Source organism: Columba livia, chromosome 4, assembly GCF_036013475.1.
Source record: "Columba livia isolate bColLiv1 breed racing homer chromosome 4, bColLiv1.pat.W.v2, whole genome shotgun sequence".
In the NCBI taxonomy this organism is placed as follows: domain Eukaryota; kingdom Metazoa; phylum Chordata; class Aves; order Columbiformes; family Columbidae; genus Columba; species Columba livia.
The window spans coordinates 10721735-10745104 of record NC_088605.1 but is presented as its reverse complement, the minus strand read 5'-3'; the positions used below and the strand labels follow the sequence as shown (position 1 = coordinate 10745104).

General features: G+C 39.6%; 1 long non-coding RNA gene across 6 annotated transcripts in view; it reads right to left on the bottom strand.

The window, feature by feature from the left end:
• Positions 1 to 1164: 1164 nt before the first annotated feature.
• LOC110359266 (uncharacterized) overlaps positions 1165 to 23370 on the bottom strand; it is a 44430-nt gene continuing 22224 nt past the window's right edge. The window contains exons 5-8 of one of the 6 annotated variants that reach the window (XR_010472108.1): positions 15334 to 15480; positions 13657 to 13758; positions 9970 to 10479; positions 1165 to 9165 (exon numbers count right to left, since the gene is read on the bottom strand). This is a non-coding gene — a long non-coding RNA (uncharacterized LOC110359266). Of the gene's footprint in view, positions 9166 to 9969; positions 15481 to 23370 lie in introns of all 6 variants that reach the window. The other 5 variants (XR_010472109.1, XR_010472107.1, XR_010472106.1 and 2 more) reach the window with 5 other exon arrangements.

Sequence of the window (23370 nt, the reverse complement as noted above, 5' to 3'; positions counted from 1 at the left end):
CACCTGGGCAGCCTGTTCCAGTGTCTGTCACCCTCACTGAGAAGAAGTTTCTTCTCAAATTTAAGTGGAACCTCTTGTGTTCCAGTTTGAACGCATTGGCCCTTGTCCTATCATTGGTTGTCACTTGTTGACCTCAGGAGTCTGGTGTCAGAAAACAACCACTTTTCTTTGAGCAGTGCCCCCCAGTGCAATGCTTTCACTCCAAGGCACAGTCCTAGAACAACATAAGCCTCATAATCAACAAATATATTCAGAAATTATTGTTCCTCTCTGTATTATTCAGCACTCCTGAAAAAGGTTTTTTTTTCAACCTCTCATGTTCTGGTTTGCATACGCGTAGCCATGTGGGCAAAACCAATATAGTATATGTCTTCCCAATGCTCCAGGCAATGAGGAGTAGTTAACCTGGAAGCTGGACTTAAGCTGGGAAAAAGATAGGAAAGAGAAAGGAGGATACAAAAGGAAGAACAAAAGGAATCACAGAATGTCAGGGATTGGAAGGGACCTCAAAAGATCATCTAGTCCAATCCCCCTGCTGGAGCAGGAACACCCAGATGAGGTTACACAGAAAGGTCTCCAGGCGAGTTTTGAGTGTCTCCAGAGAAGGAGACTCCACAACCTCCCTGGGCAGCCTGTTCCAGTGTCTGTCACCCTCACTGAGAAGTTTCTTCTCATATTTAAGTGGAACCTCCTGTGTTCTAGTTTGTACCCATTGCCCCTTGTCCTATCATTGGTTGTCACCGAGAAGAGCCTGGCTCCATCCTCGTGACACTCACCCTTTACATATTTATAAACATTAATGAGGTAACCCCTCAGTCTCCTCTCCTCCAAGCTAAAGAGCCCCAGCTCTCTCAGCTTTTCCTCATAAGGGAGATGCTCCATTCCCTTCATCATCTTCATTGCTCTGTGCTGGACTCCCTCCAGCAGTTCCCTGTCCTTCTGGAACTGAGGGACCCAGAACTGGACACAATATTCCAGATGTGGTCTCACCAGGGTGGAGTAGAGGGGCAGGAGAACCTCTCTCGACCTACTAACCACCCCCCTTCTAATCCACCCCAGGATGCCAATGGCCTTTCTGGTCACAAGGGCACAGTGCTGGCTAATGGTCATCCTGCTGTCCACCAGGAGCACCAGGGCCCTTTCCCCTACACTGCTCTCTAAGAGGTCATTCCCCAACTTATACTGGAACCTGAGGTTGTTATTGCCCAGATGCAGGACTCTACACTTGCCCTGGTTATATGTCATTAAACTTTTCCCTGCCCAGCTCTCCAGTCTGTCCAGGTCTCTGGATGGCAGCACAGCCTTCTGGCATGTCAGCCACTCCTCCCAGCTCAGTGTCATCAGCAAATAACAGGCATGAATCAGTATTCATTCCATTGATTTTCATTTCACAGGTTTGCTGAGGATTTTTACTTCATCCTGCTTGTAATCAACAGAAGAGCTTTATATAGGCAATATTAGGAAAACGCTGTCATATTTTTTGTATGCTAGACTGGTTTCTGTGTTCATGTTTCTTACAGTTCATGGTAATGGGCAGAATTGCAACCCCAAACTTTCAGTGAAATGGGGAAACCATTAAAAGAAGCTCTCTGGCTGACGCTAGACTGCAGAAGTCATTTTCTTAAGCAAAATGAAGATCTTTAATAAAAGCTCATTATCAGCCTACTACAGTTTTTTTATGCCAGTGAAGAGTTTGACAGTTCACCCAAAACTAACTAAAGAGACAGAAGCTCTTATAAAAGAATAAAACTTGAAATCTACTTATTTTCAACTCTTAGATCAATATCATTGCAGAGCCAAGAATCCTTAGCCCAGCTTCTTCTCCTTCATGCATACACCCCTCTAACCTCATAGTACCTTCACTGCTGTTGATACAGAGTTAGAATCAGATGCTGTCTGCTTGGGTAAAATGCCTTTCTTGGTCCAGCAATGAGCACTTATTCCAAATGCTGTTTGCAGCCACTGGTTATTTGGAACCTTATAGTTGTTTGTGGTAAGTTTATTAGGGTAACCAACCACTGATTCTTTAAACTCGTATAAAATGCATTACTTCTTGTTGCTTCATGTTTGCTGTCACTTGTATGGACATCCCAGTTTGTGCATTATTTGTTTACAGATATAGACTTTTCTGTTCTTAAGCCCCTCTTGGTTAACTCTCTGAGAACTGTGACCTGATAAATATTGTAGCGTTGTACATTTTCTAGTCGTAAGTGAATAACCCAGGTGGATATGTAAGAAATAAACTTTCCCTATCATGTCATTAAGTAATTTGCAGAATTTCATTGGTGATATTGCCTGAGAGGCAGCTGGCTCTGAATAATCAAAATTTGACTTTATGTTAAGGAAACCCAGATTCAGATCTGTTTCTAATCAAGAAAAATATATATGTAGTGAAATTCTTCAAGTCATTTTGAACATGGTAACTAGGCTGCGTAACAATGAAAAAGCCAGATTTCATCCAGGTAGATTAGTTCAAAATGGTAATCACCTGTACAAGCAACTGTGTATATCTCCCTCTGGGCATTTCTCCAACGTCCCTTCTGCTACGTGCTGTTCTTTGGATCCTGAAGGCCTTACTGGGAACAATCTATTTCAGTGTCATGTTGTCAGGATCTCAACATGGAAGTGTATCAGTTGGTATTCTGTTGGAGTTGCAACATTTTCTGGCTTTTTTTTTTCTTTTTTTTTCAAGAATCAAATATTCATTTATTTATTTTCCCCCCACCCTGCTGTTAGAATTTTCCCAGAATTTGTACATCTAGAGGTACAGAGACTCTTGACTAACCTGTCCCTGTGAGGATGTCCTGGTTCAGTTATTTTGATATTTTCTACTCTGTATTAGTTCATTTGGGCTGGAACTTTCTCTGCAATCTCACAGTTAGGGTGTCCATGAGTCTTGAGCTATTTCAGTGTTCAGGGCAGACCGTACTTTCATTTCACATCTTAAAAATAATTTCTGAATAAAGGCTGAAGGACTCAGAATTAACGAGGCATTTGTTCGTAGGGAAGTAAGTACCTTGCTAAGAAAATACTATTTTGTTAAACAATTAATTATGTGGATTAGTTAATAGCAAATGGCCTCTTTTTTGCAAGGATGTTTTGTGCTTTCACTCTGAATCCTGCCCCTGTAGCCTACACATAGCTACTATTGAGAAAGTCCCCTATGAAAACTTAAAAAGAAGGCCTATAAGGATGCTCTTTACCAGAACAGGATTATGAACTCTCTTATCCAATTTCCAACTTATAAAATGAAGTTAAAAATACATACTCAGAGCTGGACTATAACAGTCTGTAGCCCTGACTCCATCAAAATAAATAGGATTATCTCACATTCCTTGCTTCAAAGCTATTCCTAGAATAGCTTCTATAACATAGTTATTCTTTGCTCTTTGAAAAAGTAATGCCTCCTGGTCCCTAGTGAGTGCACACACATTCTCTGAAATAACCATAAGTCTTTGCAAGGTGAGAAATTCATGATCAATTATTTGAGTGGACACTTGTTGTATCTCCTCCTGTATTATACAGCCAGGAATTCTTCCCCAGGGCAGGTAACATGTCATTGCCTACTCCCCAGGAATGGCAAATTCAAGGGTTTGACTTCCATCTCAGTGGTAACCCAGCCCTGGCTCCAGACATGTCCAGAGCAGGGACAGAGAAATTCTGCCATTGCTGTGGTCTGCAGAGCACAACCTCTCAGCGGTGGGAGGATAACCAGCTCTTGTTTCCAGGGGATGGTGTCTGTACCTCGAATTTGCAGTCGGTCTCAGAAACCTACCTATTCAAGCATACACCACCAAATTACATTTAACTATGTCAGAGTTAGGAAAGCATTCAACACTCATTCCAATCACATACTCTGCTGAGGTGAAAAAACACTGCAGAGATCTATTGAAGCTTGGTTCCTCATGCACATCCCAATCCCTTAGTCCCTCCCCGTCATCCACATCTTGGTTCATTTGCATCTTAAACATAATGATAAGCAGAGCAAGATCACAGTACATGAATTCATTCTGTATTTACCTTCCATCTCAGAAGGGTCATCAGTTCACATACTGGGAGCAGCCTGAAAAGTGCTGGCACTTCAGCACCTCCGTGTCAGGTTTCCTTTGACCTCTGCAGGGACCTGGGGTTTTGTCAGCATGAGATTATCTGTCAAACATCTCAGCATAGCTGTAATTATGAAGCCATTTACTTAGTACAGTTTTTGACATGCATTTTCTAGTTTATAGATGGCTTGAAGATAATTGCTTAATTTCCTTAAAAGTAAATCTGAAAAGGACACCAGACTGCTACAATGGTGATATTTCACTTAAATGAAAAGAGATATGGACATGTTTTAAAAGTAAACAAACTATGGAGATTTAATGAGTACGGCCACTTAGGCTGATTGAAAAATGAATGAATATTGGTCACATTAGTGTGGGCAAAAGTGGCTTTCCTCTTGAAAAATAATTATGTTTTTCTGTCCAGCTGCAGAAAAGTAGGTGCAGAGCTGAGATTGTTCGGTCTGGTCAAAAGATGACAAGAATATGAAGCTAAATCTGCACTTTTAATTTAGGTTCATTTCACACAGAAAAATGCCATTTTGGAACAAAGCCAAAGTTACCTTCAAATTCACTGAGATGCAATACTTGGATACTTAAATATTATCATCCACTTTCTGTGGCCTAAACTATTTGAACTGGAAGAACAGCTTAGTTCTCTCCCTGCAGCTCAAGTTTTAATTTAATGTATTTCACCCACAAAATAATATCATTCTGCCTACTGGGAGTATAAGTAAATTAATTAATTAATTAATTAAAATTTGTTGTGTTCACAACTAATCATTTTTAGCAGTTATACAACCATACTGCATTTTGCTTTGAAAGATGTCAGCTATTAGTTTCCAAGGATATGGCATTAAGTGACGAGGCCATCATGAGAAATCAAAAAGCAATAAAGGCCCATCCTCCTCAAGCGGTCAGGACTAAAGTTATTATATGTGTTTGCCCTCTGTTACCATCGTTTTTCCATTATACTTGTTTCCATCCCATGCAGCTTAGAAAGGGGATATTTTATCTTGAGGCTTCTTGTTTTCTGCTCCCTGAGCAAATGTTAAACACGATTGTGTCCTGCTTCAGAAGCTTACAAAACAGATGAGATGCAGGGGAAGGAGAAATTGCACCAACAAAGAGACATGGCAGGTCAGTGACTGAGAAATGAGTCCTTGTGTTTCCTGACTTGCAAGCCTGGTATCCCACACCACAGTGTCTTACTGCGGGCTATATTCTTTCCTATTTATCAGCACTTGGACTAGAAGATTTCAGATTGAAATCCAGGTAGCTTGGCTCTGTAATACCTATAAAGAAAAAGACAGTCACCAGCAAACTGCACAGGTAAAGTCACTGAAATGGGCAGTGAACACATTGCTACTCTGCTGTCCCAATGCTATATTAATGACCATTCAATATAGCATCTCACAACTGCATTAGAAGTTCCACATTTTGAATGGGGTTAAGGCTGAATCAATTAGTTTAAATATGGTGGAATGATAAATTAGTTCAAATTGTTCTCTAAGGGTAACATACCTGGAAAAACTGGGAAAGATTTTAAATGGCTCCAAGCAGAATGTGAACTTTGTTGGTTGGTTTTATAATGATCAAGATAGTTATCTTATGTTTACAGTTTGACTTCCCAAACCAAACCCATTTAAAATGCCACAGAGGATCTGAAATGTCTCTGTTTAATACCAAGAGAAAATGAGCACTGAGAGGTCACCAGAGGTATACAGCTGTGGCAGAGTGCTGTCCTCCAGAATATGTTACTTTAAATTATCGGACAAGCCTTTGACACTTCAAAATTGAATGCCCAGTTAGCAGGGATGTAAACAAAGGAAACATGCTAAAAAACAGGTTATTGAGCAGAAGCTGAGCATCACTGAAGTGAGATGACATCTTGTCCTCCCCACTGGGAGGTATTAATGCCATTAACTGTTCATCCATTTGGCTCTGTATGGTAGTGGTAACCATGCTACACCTTCAAGTAGCATTGCAGAGGTTGCTGATTTTAGATAATAGAGCTTTGACTTTGCATTACAGCCCCATGAAGAATAAATCATGGTGCAGGAGGCACAAGTGAAAGGAAAACTGAGGCGGGGGAGGAATATAAAAGACACACACAAAAATGCCTGACCTGATCTTTCCAGAACTGGATATCCCAGTCCAGCCAGAGGCCCTGTAAAGGGAGGGACATCTCCCAGCACTGGGAGTCAGAGCTGTGGCCTCCGCTTGGAGCACAGGGTTGGAAGACCCAGATGAGTGCATAAGTGGGATTTGTATGTAACAGCCTTATTTATGCTTGTGACAGTCTTATTCTGAGTCTTCCAACCCATTGGTCACAAGCACCTGAAAAGCCAACAATAAATCTCGACCAGCATATCCCATGAGCATAGAACTGAAATCAACTCAAAGGAAGAAGAAGATGATAGACTTGCCAAATAGGTCTTGAAACTGGCAGATATCTTGAAGGGAGGGAAGGTGGGAAAGTATGACTATGGTAATTAAAACAGTGTCACAATTCATATGCACACAGTAGAAAGATCAAGCTTTCATGAGCAGTTTTAACTCTGAATGTCCTGTGCTTCAATGTTTTCTTTGCCATCTTGAAACTCTTTCAGTAACTTTATTTAAAGCAAAAACTACTTCCCTTTATAGACATCCATCAGATGATTAAGGTTATTTTCTGAGTGACTTCTATATATACAGAAACCTTCCATATTTTAGTATCACTGACTTAAGAAGAAAAACGTGGTTACAAATATCTTCAAAAGCTGCTAGTGAAGGCAGTGAAGTCTTATTTTGTAGAACTTTGGGATATCTGAAGCTTCTCTGAATTGAATGGAGCAAGGCAAATAGAGCACCATTGGAGAACACTGCATGAGTTGTGGGGCTAAAATTATTTTTTTTTAACTGTAGATTTTAAAATCAAAAATTAACATAGAAAATAAAACAAATTTTCTTTCATATTAGTGAAAATAGAAGAAACTGAAACCATTACATGTAAAAACACAGTTAGACTCCAAGTCTCTGTTGAGTGGACATTGCTTATGAAAGCTGCATAGCTTCCAAGAATATTGGAGAAAAGACATCTTTAAACAAAATAGCTTCCACTTCCATCTTTACACAGGTTCATGAGGTTTTCCAGGATGCTCGTGTGTTGTAGACTATTGGTAGCAAAATTCTTTCTTAAGGAGGAAATGCAGTTCTAAGAATATATTTGACCTTGTCACAGAGGCACCCCAACGTCAGTTTTAGGTGGACAACAAGTACCAAAAGAGACTTTCTTCTAGCCGGAAAAGTGTAGCCAATATGCTGACTAGAAACAGGGTTTATGCAATTAGTTAGCACTCTGACAACATAAAATACAGGTTCAGATATCAAGGTTAGGCAAGGACTCGTTCAAGGATATATCCAGTAATAAACACGCACCCAAACGAGGAGGTGAGGCGCTCTCAATCCCAAGAAGTCTCCTCAGACAGCATCCCAGACTAAGGAGAGGGCTCCAGTTCATAGACTCACTGCTCTGAGAAAACCACTCCAAAAGGGGGCCTAGGCAGGGACCCCGTTTTATAACCTGTTCAGATCTGGCTGTGGGCATTACAACATGGTCCAGAAGCTTTGCAGCTACTCTGAGCACCTCCTCTGCTAATGACTCTGTCAACTGATCTGATCGAGAGTCTCACCACTCCTGTCCCACCAGCTGGTGGAGGTGAAGTCACCCTGCCCCGGGGTAGGGGAAGATGTGACTGTCAGCACCTTGGTACCACCCTAGGTGTGTATGTGGGGACAGGCACGGTGGGGAACAAAAGGTGCTAAAAGAGCCACCAGCTGCCCCATTGAAGTCTCCAGATCTCAGGGGGATGCGCAACTGCCACAGACCTAATGTACAGAAAAAATAATTAAAATGTTGCATCTCCATGGGCACGAGAATAGAAGGAGATCACATAATTAAATTGTCTTTTAGTTTTTAAGTCATTAGTTAGGTATGAAAACAGTAACATCTAATTTAAATTACAAACTGATCTAAGTGTGTCTTTAGACAAGCATATATGAGTCTGCTAGAAACAAAAATATGGAAGAACATACAAATGACCTGTAGATGGTAACATTGCCTTGTGGTGTATCAGATAATTAGCTATATCACAGCTGCCTACCATAATATTTTTCAGCATGTAGGTCACGCCTGACCAGTAAGAATGATCCTCCAGTGAAACAATGTTATTGCCCAACTATGTGAAAGCTATAGCTTAATACTTCTGGACAGCAATTCCAAAACCAAGATACTAAAACGCTTGCTGAACTAATTCCTCATGGCTAAACATGGTGGGTTATGTAATACTTGTATGTCAGTTACCAAAGGGGTTTATTCCTGTAAGTCAGAGCCAAAAATATTATTTTATCTCTTATTCATGGTTCACTGTCTACAACGTAAGTGAGGTCAACATCAGCATTAAGGAAATAATATTCTGATCCTCATCAGGAGGAAGGTCTCCTTGCCTTAGAGGAAACTCTAATTGTATAGCATTTTGCAATCCTCATTTGAAAATAATTTTATTTCTCAGTCATTTTAGACTTCACAAATAGTAATCAATGTTGCATTATTAATCACTGATTTCTTCATACCAAGCAATAATTATACCTCAGCATATCCATTGTTCTGGCAATTCAGTCACAGAATAATCATACACTAAAATGTGCAGGCTAACAGGCAGAGAAAGCAAGATAAGATTTTGAAACTCACCTCTACACTACAAGGGACACCAAGTCCTGGTTTTAGTTGGTGCTCAGGTCCCATATTACCCCCTCAGTGCTCCTGACACTGTGGGTACCCAGACAGTGTGAAACACAGCCCTCACAAATTCCTCTCAAAAAGCAGCCAAACTGAGTGGAATCAGTAGTAACAGTTTAGTGTCCAGTGGGTTTCAGACATGAGATTAGGTCTCAGGAACTGACGGCTCTTCAGGCTCAGTCCATACGTTTCTAGCACCTCCCCAGCTGATGGTTTAACAACAGGGCAGACATTTATTTGGCTGAAGGACAATGCCAGAGCTGCACTTGCTCAGTTCTGCAGTACAGTGTGCCAACAGCGATTACAACCATGGATGGTACAATCCTACAGTAACTGTATCTGAAAGAAATAAATAATAACATTTTCACCAATCCATCATTTGAAGACTCCAATGTAAAACCAGTCTCAGCTGGCCTCTCTTACATCTTACAGCATTGTCTGTGAATGGACACATCAGAGCAGGCTATCACAAATGTCATTGCCTTGCCAGAACACAGTGCACCTGCAAAGCTGCACTGCACTCATTTTAGCCTTAACGTCTTGAGAGAAAAATGTTTGTGCCTTGTGAAACTCAGACAGATATTCTTACATATACAACTCTATAAACTGATTTACTTAAATGCGTGTTACTGATCTAAAGTCTGAAATCTGTAATACAGCAATATTTATGGAATGATACCTGGAAGAGGGAAAGTGTTCACACTTGCTTATTTTGCTCAAAAGCCCACAGGTTTAGAGGATGATCCTAACTGTTTTGTAAATTAAACAGCAGCTGTGATTTGATTGAAATTGCCTGGGTAATTTAACCAATCATTAAAGCTGTTTATTAGAATTACAAAGCAATAAAGATACTCTTTGGCTGGCAACATGCCATCATACTTTAAAAGATTCAGCACAGCCAAGAGGTTGTGTGTAATGTCCTTCTCCTAAGCTATCAGTCATACGCAATATTCATGCTGTAGAACATGTATTCAGAAAATATCCTATCTGTTTGCATCAGCCCTGAAGATCCCCTCTTCTTTTTCACAAATGAGGTTTCCAGTTCAGTCAAATGAAGAACATCTGTGAAATGTTCATTTCTAAGAATAGTCCTCTACCGATCACAGTGACGACTACAGAAATGAGAAACAAGCAAGAGATTACCTTGGTAAACCCTCCCCATCTTGTGAAAACCTCCAGAAATACTTCAAATATGGCTTAATCTTTGTTTATAAAATGTGCTCATTTTGGTTAGCACCCGTCTTCATTTTGCAGTATAATTCATTATTCTTTTCACATTTGAACTAACATGCAATACTTTAGTCTCTTATTTTTCCTTCAAGATACATGGACTGCTTTTTCTATCATGTACTCCCAGGTGACTCCAGTGATGTTTCTGATATTCGTCCACCTATATAAGAAAAAGTCAGAATCAGACTTATAATTTCCTCAGTATTACCAGTTTTATTATCTCCTTGGTTTTCTGAGTATTTCTATTTGGTTTATGTCCATTATTGCCTTACATCTATTATTGCTACAGTATCACCTTTACGGGAAGACAAATAGAAAGTCAGCAATGCCTTGTTTGGTTGTTCACATGAAGCTTTAATAACTTTCTCTAGTTTTTGTTCAATATTTCTTTTAAGAATGTAGTTTCTTGGATGAATGTTACTCCTAGAAAAAAAAAAAAAAGCTAAAGTTTATTACAACATGAAATACTGATTTATTTCCTGCTGTAAGTCAGGGCACATGAAATATTAAAAAGGTTTTTCCACTCTAAGTCCTAAGGCATTTCGTTAATCTGCCGCAGTTTTGTAGTGATTTAAGAAGGTCATAGGCTTCTTTATAATACAGTGCACTGGCATCTTCCCACCAACCAATACAATACAGCCCTCACTGAAGACAAGTGGAACAATGCCTATTTCTACAAAACATTCGTGGCTCTCCATTATGAGCACTACTATTCTTTATCACTTTGATTTTCTTATTTCCTGCTTCATCTTAATGGCACAGTCAAAGAGATACTGTCAATGCAGAATGTGTCTCTAATTCTAAATAGAAATAATTTGTCATTTCAATTAGCTATTATGCCTTGTTATATCTGTGCTGAGGGAGTAACAACAATTTCTCCATATGGCCCAAGTAGCTCTTTAATAGACATTTCCTAAGAAGAGAGCTTTGTCTTTCTTACTGGGGTTATATTGCCTATGAGTTTTCTGTTGTCTTCTGGTTTCATGCCAAGAACTTTAAAGTCAGAGTGAAATATCACAGAGGAAAAAAAATTAAGTGTCTCTAACACACTCTCCACTTTAATATAGGAGTTTTTACAACAAAAGTCAATGCAATCAAGTAAAATGAAACTGTATGACAAGACTATATGATAAATTATACCACAAAGTAAAGTCTAATAGGTGAATTATTAGGTTATTTTTACAATATGCTGTCAGACAGGACTCTGTTGTCCTTGTACTATATGCTCCATACATACAGAGTTGCTCTTAAACCCTGACTGCAAATGTTACATGAGCTGGTACCCAGGCACACAACAACCAGAGCTTCACAGCTTGTTAGCCAACATTTATTCGGATAGACCAGAAGGACAACTAGGATTGTCTCCTTGCAAACCTGACACCCCTCTGACCCTGCATCTATAGAATAAGGCATGAGATGGGGCAGTAAATTCCCAGTCTCAGTACTACCAAGATGTTGTACAGCTGCCCCTCATCCAATGCAACCTCGGTTTCTCCAGCTCCTCTGAAAGAGAGGAAAGAGGTAAGACATAAACTAGAAGACTCTTAAAAAAGGCACTTTGGGAAGGATTATGAGCCTGGCAGGTGAAAAAAATTGTCGGCACTTTCTGGATCAAGCCCTGTTCCTGCTGAGAACAGGAACGCCAACAAGAACAGCACAGGGATCCCACTGATCCTGCTTGGATGAAACACGAACTTTAACTTCCCAGCCCTGCTTCTCTCAATAACACTGCCTGAGTGAGACAGATGCTAATTGAAATAATTCAGTTCCATTATGGATCTTCCTTTGTCTCTTACTGATTTGATTCCATTCAGATTTTTTTTTATGTTATTAAAAAGCACCTGTCTACAATTTAAGAGTGAATAATCCAATAATACAGCTGTATAGCAATCTGAATTGATTGGAAAATGGATGAGAGCTGTTGTATTTATTAATAATACAAATGATGTTGTTTCTCAGCTGACATACATATATTGCTACCTTTTGTCTGCTTTTCATATAGCACTTAATGGATTAATATTTGCAAGAAATAACCTTGCTCCTAGGAGCCTTGGTGATGTGTTGGGTCTCCTCTTTTCTAGATCTTTGATAAAAAAGGGAAAGATGGTCACTTCTCCAGTCATTTGGAGCCAAAGTGTTAGATAAGGAATGACAGACACAAACAGATGATGGTACATCAATGGGTTTCAGGAATAAAGAGGCGAGATGTGTTCACGAAAGGTCTATGGGAATCACTTAATGAGGGGTGATTTAAATTACTTAACTCACCAGCAACACAGTGCAAGTTTTTAATTCTGAACACCATGTTAGAAACACAGCTAAGGAAACTACTGTGCTGGCAAAGATGACAATCATTTTCAAAAATTATGACATGGATAAGGAAAGGCTTTGTGAAAAAAGTCAAGGTTTCTGCAAATACATCTGTGAGTGGCTCAATATTAAAACCTGCACAGATGGATGGACAGATCAAAGCAAGCTGTCGCCACAGACATGTTCAACACAGACATGTTCACCACAGTTTTCCAGGCTCCAAAGGACTGAAGGGTTTGGTTTGTTGGTGGGAAATGAGTTTGTACACTATGCTAATGTAAATGAATATAAAACATAAATAAACATGTGGGACACTTCTCTGAAATTGCAGGAGAAAATGCAGTGGCTGCATTTCATCAACAAAAACCTTGCTTAACCTTTTTAATTAGCAGATAAGAGAGGCAATGAACCACATGAGAAAAATTAAATTGGGGGATTATACGCTCTGATAGTTAACCGCCTTACTAATTGAAAGAAAAACTATGGTTGACACAGAAAGAGTAAACTCGCCGACATCAGCGACATGCAAGCAAGAATGTGAGGGAATTCACATACCTACTCTCTGACATTCTGCTTACTGCAAAAGTCTCAGTGCTGCAAAAGGTAATGACATTTTAAAAGACTTCAAACTCAACAGCAAAACTGAAAGAAAAAGCTATGCAGCAACTTCTAGAAACAGCTGAATGAGATGTTTTATGGGTGATGTGTGAATTCTGTCCCTCTGGATCTGTTTATTAATTTGAAATAGAAATCACAGAATGGAATTAATCCTACAGAAATAAGTTCCTGAAGGGCCTAATCAAAGCTCATTGAGGTGGATATGAAAGTGCCATTTCCTTTAGTAGCCTTGCCATGAGGTACTAAATGAATTTGCTCTGGGTGTCTGTTTCTCTGCTTATCTGCTACAAATATTCTAGCTATTCTAGGACTGAAAACCAGAGTAAGTTAGTATTCCAAGAAAGGGAACTTTAAGTCTATGACAATATAGGATCCAAAGGTACTAAATCTTTATACCAAAAAATTGTGTTTCTTTTAATTAGGGAGTGGGGGAAAATGTCTGCAATGCCACTGGTAATTTAAAACATGTACTAAGAAAATCAGAAACCAGTTATTAGCTGCCTCTGGGTAGAGCCCACTATTCAGCAAATCATTTTGTATTGAAATTGAGACCAATGACAGAAAATGAGCTCCTGCTTATTCTGATCTATTTTCCTTCTTTACATAACTATTTGATCTGGTCACTTTACAGACTTAAGTCTCCAGCATTTTAGTTTGTCTGGTATGACTCACATTAAATTTCCATGGTTAGAGAAAGTTCACATGTTGATATCGACACTTCTGGCCCACCAGATCTCACATACCCAATTTAAGAGCTTCTCAGTATTACTGCAGCTGAAAAACAAAGAATTTACCACACCACATGGTCATGAACCTGAAGAAAAACAGAGGTTCTGGAATCAGATATTTAATAGCTTTTCTCTGACAGATACGCGTGGTTGTGGAAGGACATGTTGAGTGTCATGTGTTTCCACCAGCTGCAGGGCTTCACAGGCTCCTGTGTTAACATACATTCAGTACATGCATCCATTTTCTGCAAATGTTTATTAATTGTTTCAGAACTGACCTGTGAAAAACAGTATTTTATTTCAGCAGTGGTCAGTTCCAACAATCAGGTGACAGCAGACTCATCCCTACTGTTTTAAGTAGCTGGTTTCTGTATTTCAAGATTGCTTTTATTGGCTTGGCTGCTGCTTATGATCAGAAAGACAGTCGGTCCCCATCAAGCGCTCAGAGTGATTTTTCAAAAAGCAGTTGCATCCAGTGATGTTTGAAGTCATTCACTATACATTGATATCATAATGTACAATACACCCCCTGCAATTGACAGACTATAACCATGATGGACATAATGAGCCAATTCTTGAAACACATCATTTGAAGTGGTTTTCAAGCCAGACTTACTTACAAAAGGTTATTATTGGTAACGAAATGCAAGCTTCACTTCCAGGGTTTCTTGAACCACTTTTTGAATGATATAAACTACTATAGCTTCAAGAGGCTTTTGTTTGTTTATCTCCTGGATCCAGCTCTACCCGTTTGCAGCTGCAGAGAATCAGGACTACAGCACTTCTGCTGCTGTCATTAGGAAAGATTGATCCCCTCTTGTTTGCTGTACCTACTCCTCCTTCTCGGATATTTATGCCTGATACAGATATGCACTTTGCTTTTCCTTGGTTTTGCAGCTTTTCTGCTCTCTGCAGATCTTTTTCCATAAACTGTGATCCTGCTTTAGATGTGAGTCATCTTTATCACCACATCCAAGCCCTCCAGTCATGATGTTCATCCTGGATGCAATTACTAAAGAGAAAAATAATCAGTCATGCTCAGGAGCAAGTTTATAAACAAAACAGTGCATAATTTTAGAAGACAGCAAGCTCTAATCAGCACCTTCCAAATTCTCTGCTGTGCAAAGGCCTCCTTAGTTCACTGTGATTGAGACTCTTCCTCCTCTTATTAGTGCCACCATAACATGCAGTAGGGCAAACAGACCCTGGTGCTCCAAGGGGAGGTAACCATTAAAGGAAGAGGTCATTGAGGGATGTGTTTTTTCTCCCATGTTTCAAATCCCCAGAGAACTGAAATAGTCCTAGATTAACCTAGACACGGATAATAACACGACAGCTAATGATCCGAGCCCAGGGAGAAAGCAAATCCAATGCTTCATTGACTTAAGCACCCACAGCAGCAGCTTCCTATTCTGCAGAAGAGGAATAAATCCCTAGAAATGCTCTTCCCCTTCCTTTGCTCCCTCTGGTCCTGTTTCATAAAACAGGCTGTTGCTTTGTGGAAAGACTTCTGCAACAGAGAAGGCACCTGAAAAGAAACTTGGCACGGGGGCCTGTGGAGACCAAACTCTCTCCCATAACTCCCACAGTGCAATGTGTATTGGAAGAGAATTTTCCAGACCTTGGGGAAGGATGCCGAGCACTGTGTTTCTGCCTTTCCTCCTTCAGCTTTCCATACAGACACTGCTGACCACATCCCGTTGCACACCAGGATGAAAGCAAGGATTACTGTTGTTCGCACCCACCTTGAAGTAATGAAGATAAAAACCTGAAAAAGGAGGGAAATTAAACATTTGGAAGCAAAAGCTGTAAAAAATATTAAATGACCATGTTTAATGAAATTTTGTCATCGTTGGAAGTCTCAGGAAAGATGTGAAGAGCCAGTGACTACGGCCTGCCTCTGAGACTGCTGGAAGCAATGAATGACAGTGCATAACATGCAAGAATAACCGTTATGTCAGCTCAAACAGGAATAAAAATGTATCAGAAGAGATGTATGCAAATATATTTTAATCTTGCATTCTTTTTATATAGGAGAAAAGCAGTGGGGAGGTTTATCTACAAAACTGGACCAGAAGAATAATTCTCATAACAAGGCAACTAGAAGGAAGTGAGCTCCTGAAATGTTTTCTCTTTCACATTGGTACGAAAGCTTTCTCCTGGTAAAAAGTTTCCACAGCATGGAGTGGGCCTATTTTAAGTGCCTGCAGTGTTGAGTTGAAAGTTATGACACTTGGAAAAAAAGAAGGAAAAACTTCACTGGTTTGGAAATGCATTTTACATTTACCTATGCATTATTCATTAGCAATTGCTTGCCTGTCTTTGGGCTGCAGTGGTCTCAAGTGGGATGCTAATCTCATGCCTGCAATTATTTGCCAAGACAATCAAAGGTCACCAGACCAAAATAACAAATTAGGAGTCCTGAGCTGTCCAGGCAGAAATGGAGGCTTTGGTAAAGCTGGTACGTTCTCTTGCCAGGAAGGTCTGGTGAATTAGGTCCCACCTCAAATCCAACCATATCTGAATTTCCCAAATAACCAGGCACCTAGTAACTATACAAAGCAAGTATCTACTGTGCTCTGGGAAAAGCACCTCCTTCTCAAATACCTTAATCATGCATCCACTTTCCACAGCAGAATAACACCTTTCTCATCACCTGCATGATTTCACCATGGTATCTAGGATTGGTACTTGCTCAAACTATCATATAAGTGGTACTACTGAGCCAGGTCATCCTTAAAAATATAAGTGAACCAGTTACAACTGACCACTTCAGCTCTCCATTTTTCATGTCTTACTCTTTCTTCTACCTACAGGGAGTGACCTCAAAGGACAGAATTACCTCATGGCACAGAACTGCATTGTTAGTAGTTTCCTAGGTGGACAAGTCACAAAGAGTGGCTGCAGTTTCCATTACAGCTTTGCTAACTACCTTTGTAAAGTGTTTTGCACTCAAAAACACTGGATAAAATATAGGTGCCGCTGCTATTATTTTCTGTTAGCTGCCTCAGGGTGAGCACAATTGTGGCCCTAAATTCAGCAGCCTTGAATTTATACACTCAGTATGTCTTCAGTTGCCTCTCCCTACCTAATACACATTAGAGATCCCACCTGGAAATTTCTGTTCCCATATAAAACAGTTTACATGAACGTAGGAATAAACGTAGGAAGGAACAGTGGCACATGAGATATTCAGTACATCACTGGCATAGACACAGATCTGCATAAGAAATACCTTTGTTCCTCTTGTGAAAAGTGAATTATAAGAAGCTCACACAATTTTGACCCTAGCAGCTGTAACATTTCTTTTAAAGCCTACACATCAGTTTGGATAAACGACTTAGAGAAGTGGGAACCTTGTGAGTCTCATCACTTATTTCTGGGGATGGCAGGCTGTAAGACACTTCTAAGCTGCAGCACAGTAAAGAGCGTGCACCTCTTCACAGCAATGAAACAGAAAATACATTGCATTCAAATATGATTTTCCGAGAAGATTAGCAAACTTACTAGATAACAGGACACTTGAATGTGCATTTCAATGGGATAAAAAAATAACATCAATTAGTATCTGGTAGAAAACATTTATTGTAAAATATTTTTTTAAAAAGGAGAATTTAGGAATTTCCAGCCCATTAGTCAATCTTTTCCAGCATCTCTGAAAGAAGCTCATTTCAGAGCCTTCAGAATAAAGACTAAAACATATCCAGAGCATGATATACCTAGATGCTATACCATGATGATATACCTAGTTGATACACATGAATGATATAGTTATACCACTATATAGTTAGATATCTAGATATAACATGATAGACTGAAGTATGTCCAGCAAGCAGACATCATTATTGCTGTACTGGTGTAACATACAAAGTCCCAGTTCACTGATGTGACACTGGTCAGCTAGCGCTTTTCTGCTCCATGTCCACTAATGCTGGCTCTGACCTGTTTCCCAGCTGAGGCTGATGGGCCCTTGCTCTCCTCATAAACTGCTGAGACACCATCATAGCAAAAGCCTCGCTTTGTGACAAATGTGTGATAAAATCCTATTGAAGAATGTCAAGCACATTAATCCAATGTACAGGAGTATCTGCAGTATCGGAAAAAATGCCCAAGGAATGGTAACCTATGTCACCTCTGTGTATAAAATACATCACAGGAAAGGAGCATCATTTTGTTTGCTTAGCAGTCACAGAACCATGCATCACACTGCTTCTTCAAGCCCGTATACAAAGCACACCTCTATGGACAATATATGTCAGTGTGTCACATAAGACCCTGATTCATCTCCCGCTAAAGTCAACAGAAATAATGTTTTAGGCTTGATAGATCTCATAAAACTATTCAATTTTCTGCTCTTTGACCTGGAGTCACATTCATTTGGATGCGTATTCACCAAAGCCATCAATACACTTTATCACTTTGTCAAAAACTAAAATCTAGAATCAGCATCTCTGTGAGGAATGAAAGTCTTGCCAAACGTAAAGGAAAGCAGATGGCTGTCTGCTGGGAAGTGCAATTCTGAAACCTTATAACAAAAATTTAAAGATGACTTTTCTTTTTAGCCGTGTTTCCATTCAACTGTTCAGCTAGAAATCAACATCTTTTTTGACTGATACTTCCATCTTATTTTAAAAGGACAACTAATTTTCCAGACACAAATAGAGAATATTTTTTTCTGAAATATTTATTGGAATACACTCACTGTTTTCCAAATAGTCAAGCTTCTGATACTTGTGTATACAGTGCTTCTCATACACCAGGTTCTGTCCCTTGACTGGATTACTAAGCACTGCTATAGAACAAGCAATAAATGACAAATGACAACAGCAGCTTACTTCTCATATCTCTGTATATGTTTTCACTTTACATACCAAACTATATAAATCCTGGCTTTATAGTTCTGTGTAGAGGATTAAGTGGAAAATTAAAGCCCTACTCTGGGTGCCCAAATACTCATGTATTTTCTTTTGGTGTGCAAGCCCTATCTGGGAACTGATGAAATCTCCTATTGGTTCCACAAAGCTTTAGATTTTTACAAAGCAACTAAATTGCTGTTAAGTGAACCAGCACTTCCTTGTATATAGCACCATTTGTGACACTTCATACAGTATTTGGGCCCCAGCAGTACACCCCCGGGATGCGAGAGGCAGTGTTTGTGCCATACAGTTATACACAAATTTTGTATCTTCTTTAGGGGGAAACTTGGTTACAGCTCTGCAAGGGATCATAGCTGAAAATGCAGTGATCAATGACAGAATCAGAAAAAAACATATGAGGCTGTCACACCTCAGGAAAAGAGGAAGGGCTTTTAGAGCAAAATAAAGTTATACTTCTAATTAGGTTTCTCCATTTGTAACACTGTATCTATCTTCTGTGATAAAACCATTAACAGGGCAGCAATGTCAATCATTTCCAGAATCAGCCACCATTCTTTGCCCTAAACCTTTCACTTTTGACTAGAGTCTTGTGAGTCTCTTTCAACTGATCTAACAACAAGAATGAGACAATATTACCATGGTACGATCACAGCAATTTTATTTTCAGAAAACTGTTATTTTTAGAATAATGTTTCCAGGCTCTTAGGAGAAAGAGTATGTGGCAAGTGCACCCACTCTAGCAAAGATCGAGCCCTCCCAGCTGTTGAGTTGTAATGAATACCAGCCATAGATGTAGCAACTACCCTGCGCGGGCTGACTTTTGTCACATCTGCATAGTGATTGTTACCGTGCAGAAGAGAAGACCCTCAACCAGTGGGGACTGATATGTTCAGATTTGACTAGGGTGTAAATGAAGGCCTGCTGGAGGGTCAATGGGGTTGGTCCTTCTCAGAAAAGAAGGTCTGCAGTCAGGGACTCTCCTGTTGGGTCAGGACACTACCCAAGGTAACTCCTCAAGGCTGAGAGCCCTTGTCTTATTGTGATTGTGCATTCTGGGTTACATTTCCAAGTCAGCTGTGTAGTACCAATCCCGCTTGACATCTCAAATCTGTAATCAACCGGTGTTAACATAGCTTCAACTGCCTTGACAAAAATAAACCTTGTTTGAGTATCTTATTTGTTTCACTTAATTTATAAATCTCCATGACAGTGTAAAACCTCAAGGTTCAAATATGATAGATCAAAATATTACTCTAGTTAAGTCTTCTTTGTGGCAGTCATCAATCTGTGCATTTGCTCTGTGCATTTGGGATGATCTGATTAACATTGGTCTATACGTTGAAGTTTGCATTATCTTCATGGAAATTTCCATATTCTGGCAGGTTTCTCTGTTCCAGTTTTTGCTTCCAGGACAATTTGTTGTGTCTGAAGCTCCTGGAATGAAATGCCCATCTATTGCCATCAATGAGAAAGTTGCACTTGTCTTCAACAAGCCCAAAATTTCACACTCATCTACTCTGAAGAAGAAATATTGTTTGCCCTTGGCAAAAATACAGTACAGTGGTCTGAATTTAGGAAGAAAGGTATTATTGGGTGACATCGGAGGTCCACGTGGCCTAATATTCTGTCTCCACAAACCACCAGCACCACAATTCAGTACAAGGATGGTTTACCCTGACATCCTACCTTCTAACTAGCTTCTTTTCAGGGTATTCCTGCGCTATATGTGTTTTTCTGTGTATTCAGTTACCCTTGGTGAAGCTCTCTTCCATGGAACTGTGAGAACTGTGGAACTGTCTCCCTGTGAGCCCACAGCAATTTTCTTTGAATTCAACAGCCACAGCATACTGGACAAGGATGCTCACAAGTCTGCAACCAACCATGCAATAAACAGCTTCCTTCTGCCTGATTTGAACATGATTCCTATTATTTTCATTCAATACTCCTACTTCTTTTATATCAAAAGACAGAGAACAGTCCCCGCCTATTTCTCCAAGCCTACTGAGATTTTGTTTCTCACATCCCAGTTGTCTCTTTTCCAGACAGAAGATTCCCAATTTGCAAAACCGTTCCATGTCCAGAAACAATTTCATGCCTTTGATCTTTGTTTGTCTTCCCTGAAGCTGATCACGCCAAACCCTGACCTTCCCACCAACTGCTAATGCCCATTTGGAGCCCATTAAGTTAAGTCTGTATAACTTTTCTTAGGTTCACCAATTTGTCTACATTGAATCCTATCTGAAATGTTGTTGACTGGTCATTCAGACCAGTTCTTTCCACCATTCCTCACAGTCACCTGTCACTTTTACTACCATGAATAACTTACTACCTCTGCAGACTTTGTGACTATATTGTTCATGTTTTCCAGGTGATAAGAATAAGAATCCCCAGTAGCAATCTGGTGGGAACACATAAACGACAAAGTTTGTTTTGTCTACGGGTTTTAGTATATTGTGAGCATCAAGAGGCAGATGGCAAGATTTCTCCTAGTAATTCCATGCCTTTGATTTTGTTTGCCTGCTGCCACCATATAGGCAAATGTATTGTTGTGAAAATGTCATATTGTGTAGAGAGGAGTGTTGTATTTAAGGTGTAAAAAAGAAAACATGAAAGGATTGGGCTGGTTGTGTATAGAGAAGACAAGAGTAAGGAAACTTAATGCTCTTTTAGTTTGTTAAAGATTGCAACAAAAATTAAGACAGCAAACTGTTATTCATGTCCATTGAGGATAGGACAGGGAATAATGAACTTAAATTACTGCAAAGGAGAAAATGCTTTATCATTCAGGATAATTAAAAACTGCCTGGAAAACTGGACTTTACATCACTGGAGGTTCTTTACAAAAAGCTTAGAGAAGTATCTGCTAAGAAAGAGTGTAGCTGTATTTTTCATCTCAAATTGGGGTTGTGGATGGAATGGGGTTACACATGCAGGCTTAGCTGAACTCATCATATTCCCAGGGCAGAAATATGGGGAAAGTGTTAAAATTTCCTCAGTTAACAGAAGGATTTAGGCCCTCTGTAAACATGACCTGGTTTTTGAAGGGGCTGAACTCCCTTAGCTTTCCCTAGCTTATAAACCACATGTAAGTATTCACGGGTTTTGACACCACACGCTGGACTTGTTCTCCTGCTTCAAGGGCTGCCCAAACCTGATTCTGCTCACAGCTACAGAGGAATTAATTATTTCTTGTCTAATAATGTTCAAATAGGCAACTCATTTTACCTGTGAGATAAGGACACAGGAATATTTCAGTCTTTGACTGATGTGGTGTTTGGGGTTAGGGAAGGTTTAGCTCCTGAGACAGAAGGGTGAGCCTTGTATCTCTTTGCTTTGTAGAGATGTTTTTGTTACCTTTTTCATCCTGTTTGAATTGTAGAGCATAAAGCTCCTTAAGAAGATAAAGTAGCCATCTTTTTTTTTAATCAATAGCTTTCGTGGTGTGGGGAAGCACACAGCAAGGATGCAATATCTGCCTTAATGGGTGTATTGCATAAATAATGCTAAATGGAAAACATGTTGATTGTGCTGAAGGCTAACTAAACAAAACTGAAAATCCCTGTACCTCCCAAGCATTTGCCAGTACAAAGGCAAGAAAATACAATTACTTCTTTTCTGAATATTCCAGATAAGTGCAGACACTCAACCTGGATGTTTACATGTGTATACAATATTAGTGAGAAAAAATTGCCTGTAAATTTTAGACATTGCCATAAACAAAATGCAGCAGAGTATCTCAGCATTACACACAGGATACCACAAGATGCAGTAGGTTCCTCTCAGAGATTAGGACCCAGAGCAAGGAAGCAAATAGCTGAATGTTTGTAATAGCTACATTTGAGAACCTGCAGTTTCAGGGCTGGGGGGAAATCTTTTAGGTGAGGGGTTTAGATGAAGGAAAAAAAACAAACCAAAACAAAAGTAGTGCAATCAGAAGCAGACCCAAATATCCAGGCAGTGCAAACTGGAACAATGCCATTGAAGTCAATCGGGTTCTGACAATTTGCAAAAGTCAAAGTGCTGCTCCAGAGTATTCTCTGAACACAATTCTTTTGTATTGTGCTGCCTCCCTTTGTTAAATCAGAAATTGCTCCCAGGGTCAGAAAATTTATTAGCTTTGAAACAGACACACTTCCATCAGCTTTGGGAAGATTTTGCACAACTGCATGCCCTACAACTCTGAGAATCCAGCAGGCTGTTTCTGAATCAGGACTCTTTTTGGTAAATTAAAGCTTCTGACAGGTATTAATGGGAGTCTGCAACATTCCTCTGCCTCAGTGAGCAAGCTGGATGGTCCTATAGCTGTGATACTATTAAAGTATGTGAAATGAAACCTAACTTATAGTTCATCCATCAGTTACTGAAGTAGTGTAAAAAAAGGTCTGAGCTCCTAAAAATGAACATGCCATGGATATAGATATGCAAATGAAAGCCTCCCTTTGGGGACAGACAGGTTAATCCTTCTGTTGACTTCAAGCATTAAAGTGAAATGCTATCTTGATTTTTTGTTTCTCTCCACTAAAGCTGGAAACTGTGAATCTGATAGAAGGCAGGGTTTCTGACAAGATTTCAATCTCTCTGATAAATGTAATTGTGTTGACATAATATATTCAGATCTCTGCAAAGCATTTCACTTGATGACATGTAACAGTCTGATTTTAAAAATTTGGCACTACCTAAAAATTATTGTTGTCTTTATTGAATTGATTGAAAACATTCAAATTACGGTTAATGGAGTCACCAGCACATAATCATAGAACCATAAAATACCAGGTTGGAAG